Below are 12,266 nucleotides of genomic sequence, written 5' to 3'. Positions count from 1 at the left end.
TCTGGCATTTTCTGCTTTTGAAGCGGGAAGTAGGCACTTTTTCCCATTAAGACTCATAAAGTAGGATTCCCCAAACATAGGAAGAAGTTTCAGATGCTGAGTAGTACCCCAAGAATAATAAATATCTCTTATGTGGAATTTTTAGTTGGGTGAGGGACTGCCTACTATTGGAGAAACTGCAAATATACATCCAACACAATCGGCCTCTACCCTGGGTGTGTTTCTGGCGCTCCTATCTGTGACCCCTTATCCATTCTATAGCCTATTTCCATGAACTTAGTTTTCTCAAACTTTGCGAAATTTGCTTCTGCTAGCCAACTCTGAGGCTCACTTCTGACTCCCAGCTAAGTCACAACCCTTTTCCCATAAATCCCAACTCGGGGCACAACTCAGAATTGAAGCTATAAGAGAAAAATAAGCCACACAGCAATGTTGACCTCTACCATACTTGGTGAAATTAGCAAATAGCTTGTTTTTTAGGTAGGACATCAGTAGCCCAAATTATTAGAATGGAATGTATTTTTATATGTACTCTTAAAGTTAGTTATTCTTTCAGATTTTGGAAATGTTGGTTCTTCTTCTTATCAGAAGTGTTCCCTAAACAGTTTGTGCAGGCATTCTCCTGATGGTGCCTGTGAGTGCCAATGACATTTTTAAAAGCTTCTTTTCACTTTTTAATTTGATGAATGTAGAACTTAAGCCCTGATCTGAAGATGAGAAAGGCCTTTTCAAATCAAAGTTTCTAAAGAATGCCCCCAAATGATCAAGATGCTCGTCAGGGTATTGAGGCAAAGTGACTTGCGGGATGATGGAGTTGGGGGGGTGGATATTCAAAATGAAGGCAGCAGGGAGGTTGGAGGCCTCCTTATTACCCAGTGGATTTGCCAGCCCTCTCTGCTTTTAGGCAGCAAGGAGAGACTATGAGGTATGTGCTGCAAAAGTTATTTTCAGAGCTGTAAAGATTTAATCATTTCACTGTTTTTAACCAGAGGAACCTTTTATTTCTTCTACTACATTGGAACAAATTTTAAAAGGAAAGCACACAGTCCCTGACTTAGAGTAATGGACTCAAAGCACTTACTCACTCCTTCCCTGCGCATGCTATCATTATTGCTCTTCGACAGGCTGCACGCAGATGAACTCTCATTCGTGCACTCTACAAACACTTGTAAAGTACCTATTTTGTGACTACTACCGTGTGAGGCAGGCAGGAATCTGACATGAAGCCAGTAAATCTCTAGCTTCAAAGACCCTCAGTGTCATGTGCCTCTTCCAAGAGGGCACCTAGCAATATATTTATGTGGTTATATGTTTTTGCAAAATTTGCAGAGGTAAGATACTCTAACCACAATTGATTAAGATTATTATCTCTTTCCACTTTGACATCCCCTTTACTACAGTTCTCCCTTGTGTCTAGTGGCATTGGAGATTCACAGTCATTTTGAGATTCCTCTAAGGTAATTTGGACTAGGAATACATTTAGTTCAGCTTTAGTGGGATACGTTTATGTGTTTGGCAGCCATTTCTGTAAATAGTTAAGCTATGCTGGCCATCCCAGCTTAGGAATGGCTGATAGGAATACTTCTACTCTTCAACATGACAAGTCATCTGATGTTGTGACCTGATGGTGCAAGGCATTGATGATACACTGGTTAATAGGAGTATAGTCAATACAAAGAACAGTTAAGTTTAGTCACTGTCTATCATAATTTGAAATGCTCTGAAATGTTATAACCCATATATGTAAGACACTTGGTAGAGGCTTTCAAAATTTGATAGCATTGTGAAAATTTACATGACTTAGCAGTAATGAATTGGGGAACTGAAATAAGCTTTTCTAGGAAATATTAGAAAACATGTTGATCAACCATGCTAGAGAAAAGCATGAACGACCTTTCTAATCAGTACAGGAAATGATCTTATTATTGTCATATAAAAGAGGAAATCGAAGGCTGGAGCCAGTGGCTCATGCCTGTAATCCCAGGACTTTGGGAGGCTGAGACAGGTGGATCACCTGAGGTCAGGAGTTTGAGACCAGCATGACCAACATGGTGAAACCCCATCTGTATTTAAAATACAAAATTAGCCAGGTGTGGTGGTGCACGCCTATAATCCCAGCTACTTGGGAGGCTGAGGCAGGAGAATCACTTGAACTCAGGAAGTGGAGATTGCAGTGAGCTGAGACCAAGCCATTGCACTCCAGCCTGGGCAACAAGAGTGAAACTCTGTCTCAAAAAAAAAAAAAAAAAAAGAAGAAGAAGAAAAGAAAAAGAAAGAGGTAACCGAAGAGTACAAGTCGAAAAAGCAGGAAAAAAAGATAGAGATGTGTCAGGCAGTTAATAAAGAAAAATATTTCATTTTCAGAGATGTCATAGTGTTTATTAGCTTTTTATACTTGTAATTTGTGATTTCTTCATACCTAATTTTGTATTCTTTTGAAAAATCCTTCCTTCCCCAAACTATGTAAGCTTCAGGCCCACAGACCTGGATTTCCCCCTGGTAAGTGAATGAAGATGCATTAAGGCCCATCTTAGTCTTGCAAGTGCTCACAGTCTAATAGAACAGACAGACAAGGAAACAAGCAGTTCCACATAGTGTGAGAAGTGCTACAATATGACATCATCTAACCAACTGGGGGAAAATTGATCCTAACCTTGCATATATCCATGTGTGAGTTTTTTCTGACACCAAATGTGTGGTGTTGAAACCGCCTTTGCAAAATTATGACTGAGATAGCAAAAGAGATCTAACTTAATTGACTCCATCTTCCTTCTAACCTCTGAGCAGTCCTTGTTCATTCCTGGACGTGGACTGACCTAACTTTGGGAGGAACTTAATTTATAGTTAAAAACAAAGATGATAACATCCCTTTCCCAAAACAAACCTCCTTCTTTTCTGGGGACTAGACTGCCTTTGTAGGACTAAGAAATTAGCCACAAGATTAGAAATTATGGTTTAGGAGTCATGCATCTGGAGGCTACAAGATTCTGACCCTCTCTAAACTGCTCCTAAGATCAGCGCCTGAGATTTTGCACATTCTGCACTTGATGGATCAGCTGGCACCACCCAGTTCAATAAACTGGCTCATTTGATCTTGTGCCCCCTCCCCACCAGGAACTGACTCAGCACAAGAAGACAGCTTCAACTCCCTATGATTTCATCTCTGACCTGACCAATCAGCACTCCCAGCTCACTGGCTTCCCCCCATCCACAAGTTGTCCTTAAAAACTCTGATCCCCGAATACCCAAATGCTCAGGAAGATTGATTTGAGTAATAATAAAACTCTGGTCTCCTACACAGCCGGCTCTGTGTGAATTACACTTTCTCTATTGCAATTCCCCTGTCTTTAGAAATTGGCTCTGTCGGCCGGGCGCGGTGGCTCAAGCCTGTAATCCCAGCACTTTGGGAGGCCGAGACGGGCGGATCATGAGGTCAGGAGATCGAGACCATCCTGGCTAATACGGTGAAACCCCGTCTCTACTAAAAAATACAAAAAACTAGCCGGGCGAAGTGGCGGGTGCCTGTAGTCCCAGCTACTTGGGAGGCTGAGGCAGGAGAATGGCGTGAACCCGAGAGGAGGAGCTTGCAGTGAGCTGAGATCCGGCCACTGCACTCCAGCCTGGGTGACAGAGCAAGACTCCGTCTCAAAAAAAAAAAAAAAAGAAATTGGCTCTGTCTAGGCAGTGGCCAAAGCGAAACCATTGGGTGGTTACAGTGTCTTTTCCAACACATTGTTCCAACACCCATTCACCAATTACCTCTCACCAAGTGGGTGTTATTCAATTCCATTCAACTCTGATGCTAACTACCCAGAGTTAGTGCAAACCCCACACGTTAAAGTCATGGTCCCACAAGACTGCCCTCACTTCAGATGCTAGGTAGAAGTCTTGTGTTTCCAGGCTATTCACACTTCTATCCTATTTGGCTGCAAATTTGGGGTTTCCCATGACCCTCCCTCATGTTTGATAATTTGTTAGAACAAATTGCAGAACTCAGGGAAGCACCTTGCTTATGATTACTGTTTTATTATAAAGGATGCAATTCAGGAACAGCCATATGTAAGAGATGCATAGGACAAGGCTGTGGGTGAATGGAAGTGGAGGACTTCTGAAACTGTCCTTGTACCATCACCCAATGGGTGCTTCCAGCTTGCTGCACAGACAAAACAATTCACTGAGACCATGGTATTGCAGTAAAGAAAGAGCTTAATTAACCCAAGACAGCCAAGCAGAAGGACTGATGTTATCATTCAAATCACTCTCTCCAAGAACTCAGGCTCGGGTGTTTATGGATAGTTTGGCAGGCAGGGGGCTAAGGAATGGGTGCTGCTGATTGGTTGGGGATAAAAGCTAAGAGTGTGGAAAACAGTCCCCATGTGCTGAGTCTGCCTCTGGGTGGGGCTACAGGACCAGTTGAGTCATAAGTCACTAGTCCAGTTGGAATTAATCAGTTGCCTGAATACAAAAGTTTGAAAAACATCTCAAAACACCAATCTTAGGTTCCACAACAGGAATGTTTCCTACAGGAGCAATTGGGGAAGTCACAAGACTTGTGACCTCTGGCCACATGACTCCTGAGCAGTAAGAGATTAAAGAAATTATGCCTACATTTTAGCAGAATTCAGGCCCCTTCCATTACAAAGGCAGTTTCAGTCTCTGAACAAAGAAGGGATCAGTTTCAGGGAGGGACTCTTCTCATTCTTGCTTTAAACTATGAACTATATTCCTCCCACAGTTACCTTGCCCTAGGCTGTGAGACTAGAAGCAAGGTGGAGTGAGCCATGTTAGATTTCTCTCATTGTCATAATCTTTGCAAAGGTGGTTTCAATCACAGAGTTAACAAGAATTACATGCCAGGTTCTGGACAGAAATATAGTTATAATTAAGCATGAGTCAGGCTGCATTTTGGCCTACTTACTTGTAACTGAAAGTCACATAGCACTGGATAATGACCATTTGCATCCCCATTGTTTCTATAGGTGGGATTTTTGGATGTTAGAATCATGAGGCTTTTGTTTAAGAGTTGCTTAAGATGTTCTTCAGATCCTGAATTCCAGCAGAACAGCTGACATCCACAATCAGTTTGAGGATCCCCACAGAAGAGCTGAATCAACATGAGAATGCAGTTTCTTCATCTCTCCAGTCCATGACTTCTCCCTTCAATCCCCACACCTCAGCCCACTCCAAACCCCTTACAAACTCCTCAGGGAGGTAAGTTTGAGGTTTCCTTCCGTCTCCTTGTTCAGATGCCCTATGATTATTAAACTCTTTCTCTGCTGCAATCCTTGAGGTCAGTGTGTCGACTTGCCATGCTTTGGGTAAGGAACCTGTTACAGTCACACTTCCATGTCCTCTTCGGCGGTGCCACTCTCCCACCATATCAATGTTACCAACCCAGAAGCTCTCGAAATCTCATTGTTGAAGACTTTTTATCAAAGCTTTGTTATATAGGTGTGATTGATCAAATCATTGGCCATTGGTGATTGAGCTCAATCTCCAACCTTTCTCCCCTCCCCGGAGGTTGGAGGGTAGGGCTAAATGTTCAACCCTCTGATCCCATGTTTGGTCTTTCTGGGGACCAGTCCCCAACCTGAATCTGTCTAAGGTCACCCTGAGTCACTTCGTTAACATAAACTCTAGTATGGTCAAAAGGGGCTCATTATGAATAACAAAAGATACGCCTATCACTCAAGAAATTCCCAGAATTTAGGAGCTCTGTGCCGGGAACCGGAGGCAAATAAAGACCAACTATACTTTATTATACCACAACTCAACACCATTAATTTGATTTATAAAGCTATGAAGTTAGACGATGAGACAAACTTTTCTGAACCATGTACCCAAAGACTACCCCCAAAATTTCCCCTGAAGTTACTTCCCCAAGAAGCTTTGTCAAAATTTCCATTAGAATTTATTTTCGGCCGGGTGTGGTGGCTCATGCCTATAATCCCAGTTCTTTGGGAGGCTGAGGCAGGCAGATCACAAGGGCAGGACTTTGAGACGAGCGTGATCAACATGGTGAAAGCCTGTCTCTACTAAAAATACAAAATTAGCCGGGCGTGGTGGCATGCACCTGTAATCCCAGCTACTAGGGAGGCTGAGGCAGGAGAATCACTTGAACCTGGGAGGCAGAGGTTGCAGTGAGCCGAGATTGCGCCATTGCACTCCAGCCTGGGCAACAGAGCGAGACTCCATCTCAAAAAAAGAAAAAAGAAGAAAAGAGAAGTTATTTTCAGTTCCTTGGCCCAAAGTTCCTTGCAACAATCCTTTCATTTTTGCTTTGCTACAATCAAAACAAGGAACAAATTATGAAGAATATTAAAATAGACTTTCTATAGTGTATGCATAAGTTATGAAATTTGAAGTTGTGTGTGATGAATTACTATTTAGAGTACACTATTCAGCATTAGATATATAATTTATTGACTATAGAGTATGAGGTTGCTATTCCATATTTGTAAAATAGAAGAATTGGAGTCTCTGGATGGTTTTAAAGTTCCTTCCAGTTTTTTGCTTCTTTCATTTTAATAAATACCCAGCATTCATTAAATCATGGGCTTCAGGGCCTTAGATGCTTCATCTCCTTCTTACAGCTTCAAAAGGGAAAACCAAATTCCATTTACATCATTTTAATTAACACCATTTTTGAGAATATAAATCAATTGAATTGTATGGACTTCCTACAGCTATGCCTTTATCATGGTATAACTTATGTTTACATAGTTCTGAGAAAAGGAAAACAGCTCAAAGAGATCTCAGCTCTGTGAGATTTGCAGGCCCAGAGAGACACAGTGTGGGGCTTGTAGTCATCCCCTACTCATGCCTGGGGGTAATTGTTTTAAGGCATTTTGTTCCTGACTAGCTGCCTCACCTACTGTCTTCATGTTCATGTTTCTGGAATTCCTGATACCAAGGACAGTGTATAGCCAATCAATAGCTTATTTTATTATATTTATCTCTTTTTTTCCTTTTTTTTAAGAGACAGGGTATCACTATGTTGGCCAGGCTGGTCTTGAACTCCTGAGCTAAAGCATCTTCCCACCTTGGCCTCCCAAAGTGCGGGATTACAGGCATAAGCCACCATGCCCATCCTACTTAAGTTATTTGAATAGAAATTCTTTTCCTTTTTGACGAGCAGATTAAAAACAACAACAACAAAAATAATGGAAATTCTTGGTAACCAACTCAGGAAGTGTCTCTTCTTTTCCTTTTAAAATCCTTGGCCAGGCACGATGGCTCACACCTGTAATCTCAGCACTTTGGGAGGCTGAGGCAGGCAGATCATCAGAGGTCAGGAGTTCAAGACCAGCCTGGCCAACGTGGTAAAACCCTGTCTCTACTAAAAATAAAAAAAAATTAGCTGGGCATGGTGGTGGGCGCCTGTAGTCCCAGCTACTCAGGAGGCTGACCCACTAGAACTGCTTGAACCCAGGAGGCGGGGTTGCAGTGAGCTGAGATTGCACCACTGCACTCTATCTAGCCTGGGCAACAGAGTGAGACTCCGTTTCAAAAAAAAAAAAAAAGTATTTAAAGTGTTTTATTTTCTTTTTGTTTTTTTAATTGGGCAGCCCCAGAACCAGAATAGATCCAGAGAGACCCCCCCTGATTTTTTGTAAGTTTCTCTGAAGATGCAGGTTAGCTACAGCAGATTGTAAAACTGCAGGGTTTAGCAAAGAAATCACTTAAGCTAATTGAGAAGCGATTAAGGAGAAGGTTAACTGAATGAATTAGGAATTTAGTTACTAGAGTAAATTTTTTCTGATTGAAAGGAAATAGTGCCAGACACAGTGGCCCATGCCTGTAATCCCAGCACTTTGGGAGGCTGAGATGGGAGAATTGCTTGAGGCCAAGAGTTCCAGACCAGCCTGGGCAACACAGTGAGATCTCTGTCTCTGCAAAAACAACTTAAAACATTAGTTGGGCATGGTGGGACATGCCTGTAGTCCTGGCTACTCAGCAGTCTGAGGTGGGAGAATCACTTAAGTCTAGGAGTATGGGGCTGCAGTGAGCTATGATCATACCACTGCACTCCAACCTGGTTGACAGAGCAAGCTTTGTCTCCAAATAAAAGGAAAATAAGTAAACAAGTTTAAAAAAATACATAAATAAATAAGAAAGGAAACAAAGTGGTTAGACAGAGACTTCAGATAGTAGTAGAAGGGAAAAAAGGAGGGTGAGGGGAGAATAATTTTTCCTGAACAGAAAGAAGAAAGAGCAAGGAAAAGAGGTATTAGAGAAAGACTATTGCCTTTAAGGACATAGAAGTCATACTCCACAAGATTCTGAATTAACATATACAGTGGGAGAAACCCTATAATATCTATTAGGACTTTCGAAGAGTGATTTATTCCTAGCATGTCATAGGCCTGGAAGCTTTAAAACTGAGAGAAAAAGAAGGATTTTTTTGAAAACTAGAAGAGAAAAATCAAGATTTTGTTATGAAGTGTCAACTAAATGACATAGTAACAAAAGTGTGTATCAAGTCCTGTTTGACTATTTTAAAAGTTTGTTTGATTTTATATAGCGCCTAAATATGTTGATACATTTATAATCAGTGTTTCAGTGTCATAAAATGATTAAGAACACAATATTCAAGACAGATAAGACTGGATTCTATTAGAATTAAGACTGGCATCTTAAATTCTCTGAGCCTCAGTTCTTCATTTGTAAAGGTAGAGTAATATTTGATACTAGCCTGCCGAGAGGATTCAATAATGGAAAGAAAGCCTTGACAATGTCTGGTGGGTCGGGATACCCCAGGAAGAACTGATTTCCTCCTGAGTCTTTGGACAAGCAATCAGAATCAAGTAGCTCTCTAGACCACTGATTGTCAGAGCACAGCTCTCCCTTAGTCCCATTGAATGCCATGGGATTGTGGAAAGTCTAGAGGTCACCTAGTCCTTTCTCCCCACCGAGGCAGGAATTCACTCTACAATATTGTTACTTATGCCTAAACATGTCTACTTTGGAGAAATTACTTCTTATTATGGCAGCCTATCTTGTTTTAGAATAACTCTATTAGGAAACTTTACCTTATATTGAACCAACATACACAAATCTGCCTCTCACTTCTATTCCTGGGTCTTTGTTCTGCTACCTGGAGTTCACACAGTCAGTCGTGTCCTTATTTCTTTTTCTTTTTCTTTTTTATTTCTTTTGGGGGGCAGGAAGGGAACGGAGTTTTGCTCTTGTTGCCTAGGCTGGGGTGCAGTGGCGAGATCTCGGCTCACTGCAGCCTCCGCCTCCTGGGTTCAAGTGATTCTCCTGCCTCAGCCTCCCAAGTAGCTGGAGCTGGGATTATAGGCGCCTGCCACCATGCCCAGCTAATTTTTTTAATTTTTAATTTTTATTTTTGTATTTTTAGTACAGATGGGTTTTCACCATGTTGGCCAAGTTGGTTTTGAACTCCTGACCTCAGGCGATCCACCCGCCTCAGACTCCCAAAGTGCTGGGATTACAGGCATGAGCCACTGCTCCCGACCCGCTTCCTTATTTCAATCAGCAAACGGGCTCCACTTGCACTGCCATGGGCCTTTCCTTTCCCAGGCTCTTTTCTCTCCAGTCCCACTGTTGCGTTTTGTCCAAAATGCAACATGAGGAAAAGCCTCATGGGGAGGCTACCTCTCCTCTGAGCATAGTGATTTGAACAGAGGACCTTTTGCAAATTTTTGTCTAGGGTCAGGACAGAGGGCATAATTTAAACTGACACAATGACTGTTCACTTTATCGATCATCTGTTACATAATACAATCGAAACAGAGCTTCTCTCTCCTCCGAGAAGGTGCCAGCTGAAGAGCATATGGACTCCTCTTGCCACTGACCTAGCCCTTCACTATGAAAATCAAATAATGTTAGATTCTTTAGTCAAGTAGAGCCTAATCTGGAGCATGGGAAAATAGAGCAGAAACGGGCCACTTGTTCACCAAAGGACTGAGAAAACACTTGAATGAGGCTCATAGTCTGTCTCTCTTCTCTCTCTCTTTTTTTTTTTTTTTTGAAATGGAGTCTCGCTTTGTCACCCAGGCTGGAGTGCAGTGGTACGATCTTGGCTCACTGCAACCTCCACCTCCCGGGTTCAAGCAATTCTCCTGCCTCAGCCTCCTGAGTAGCTGGGACTACAGGCACATGCCACCATGCCTGGCTAATTTTTGTATTTTTAGTAGAGATGGTGTTTCACCACATAGGCCAGGCTGGTCTCGAACTCCTGACCTCGTGATCCACCCACCTTGGCCTCCCAAAGTGCTGAGATTATAGGTGTGAGCCACCGCACCTGGTCTCCTCTCTTCTCTTTTCTTCTCTTCCTTTCTCACTCTTTGTCTCTTCATTTTACTCAGAAGAGATCTTTTGATAGAGAAAAGTATCAAGAATTAGAGCACATGAATGGCTGGGCACAGTGGCTCACATTTGTAATCCTAGCACTTTGGGAGGCTGAGGCCGGAAGATCACTGGAGCCCAGGAGTTCAAGACCACCCAGGGCAAGATAGAGAGATCTCGTCTCTACAAAAAATAAAATTAAAAAAATTAACTGAGTATGGTGGCATGCTCCTGTAGTCCCAGCCATTTAGGAAGCTAAGGTGGAAGGATCGCTTGAGCCCAGGAGGTCAGGCTGCAGTGAGCCATGATTGTCCCATTGCACTCCAGCCTGGGTAACCAGAGTGAAAATCTGTTGAAAGCAAAGAAAGTAAGGAAGAGAGGGAGGAAAGAAAGAAAGAAGGAAAGGAAGGCAGGGAGGCAGGCAGGCAGGCAGGCAGGCAGGCAGTCAGGCAGAGAGAGAAAAAGAGAGAGAGAGAAAGAGCTATCATTGGGAAACAGGCTATTATTATTCTGTTTACAAATAAAAAAATAGGGAAGGAAATGGTAGATGGCAAGTGGCCAAATGAAACCTCAGACTCAGATTATACAACTCCAGTAGCTACACATTGCCCATCAATATTCTCTTCCCTGTAAAGCAGCTGTACCCAACATTTTGATGCCAGTGACTGGTCTCATGAAAGATAATTTTTCCATGGACAGTGGGGGCGATGGTTTCAGGATGAAATTCTTCCACCTCAGATCATCAGACATTAGATTCTCATAAGGAGTATGCAACCCTCGCACATGTAGTTCACAATAGGGTTTGTGCTCCAGTGCGAATCAAATGCCGCCGTTGATCTGAGGGGGCAGAGCTCAGGTGGTAACACTCGCTCACCCACAGCTCACCTCCTGCCGTGTGGCCCAGTTCCTAACTGGGCCTGCGGGTTGGGGACCCCTGCTGTAAAGGAGAATTTTTTTCTAAGCCCTAGCCTTACAAAGTTACCAAATGATTATGACAAATTGTACATTTCATGGCAAGGGATAGGATATCTACGATATCCAACTTGAGCTTTGCTTTGACAGAATCTTCTACTGGAGTTCAATTTATTTATGTAACCACCATAAAGTTTGTATAATGACCCTGGTCGAGTATTTTTGTTTGCTGAAAGAAATTGCTCGAGGAACAGTTATCCTGAAATAACATTTCTAAAGTTGTATGTTTCTTTGAGGTCAAGTAAAGTAGATTTTATTTTACCCCAGGCTCAACACATTATGAGGTTCTTAAGACACTCAAATAAGGTGCCTTTGCAAGTTCTCCATTTATTGCCTCGCAGCTCCAAATTCACTCTTCATTGCCTGCTCTGCAAAAATGGAACTGGGCCCCTTAAATATTTTTCCTTCTCCAACTGGTAAATGTTAAGTTTTGTCACTAGGAGTCTTTGGTAAGATATCGCAAGATGAACAGGGTTTCCTTCCTGGTTCCTGTGTGTCTTGTAGCCATCTCCTGCAGTGTAAGTGGCTTCTCTGACAACCGGTAATGGATGTGGCTTCTCCATCCCTGAGCTCCTGCTGTGCACGGGGTGGTCAGCAGTACCAGAAGCCAGCAACTTCCCCTGGCACCCCTCTTATGTGGTTTTGTAGTGGAACATCTCCAGCAAGATACCTCCTCCTTAACAGCTCTCCTTGGCAGGATGAATTTCCAGCAAGTTACACTAACCTGGCACCACACCGACTTCTCCATTCAGGGAGTCACATGCCCATGCCCTCCCTAACAAGGTCTGGCTCTCAAACTAGAGGGGCAGGGAGACTCTTCCTTAGTGATTTTATCTCAGCCCTAGAGGTAGTGGCTGCTACTTTTATCTAATATTCCTATATTGTTTAGAAATTTTTTTTACTTCTTACTAGACTTCTCTAATTATTCCAATCTTCTGTTATGATTACTAGTTCTTTATATTAAACTTCACCCCAGGTGC

The 12,266-nt window shown here is 42.5% G+C and overlaps 1 protein-coding gene across 1 annotated transcript in view; it reads left to right on the top strand.

Annotated features, from left to right (window-relative positions):
• Positions 1 to 12,266, top strand: part of LOC105483247 (methyltransferase 8, tRNA N3-cytidine) — a 225,457-nt gene that overhangs the window by 144,339 nt on the left and 68,852 nt on the right. Inside the window, 1 exon segment of the mRNA XM_071072927.1 lies at positions 4,980 to 5,211. The gene's annotated coding sequence lies outside the window, so the exon portion shown is untranslated.

The sequence above is a fragment of the Macaca nemestrina genome, chromosome 11 (assembly GCF_043159975.1).
Source record: "Macaca nemestrina isolate mMacNem1 chromosome 11, mMacNem.hap1, whole genome shotgun sequence".
Lineage (NCBI taxonomy): Eukaryota > Metazoa > Chordata > Mammalia > Primates > Cercopithecidae > Macaca > Macaca nemestrina.
The sequence above is the reverse complement of the archived record's forward strand: the minus strand, read 5'-3'. Positions and strand labels throughout refer to the sequence as shown.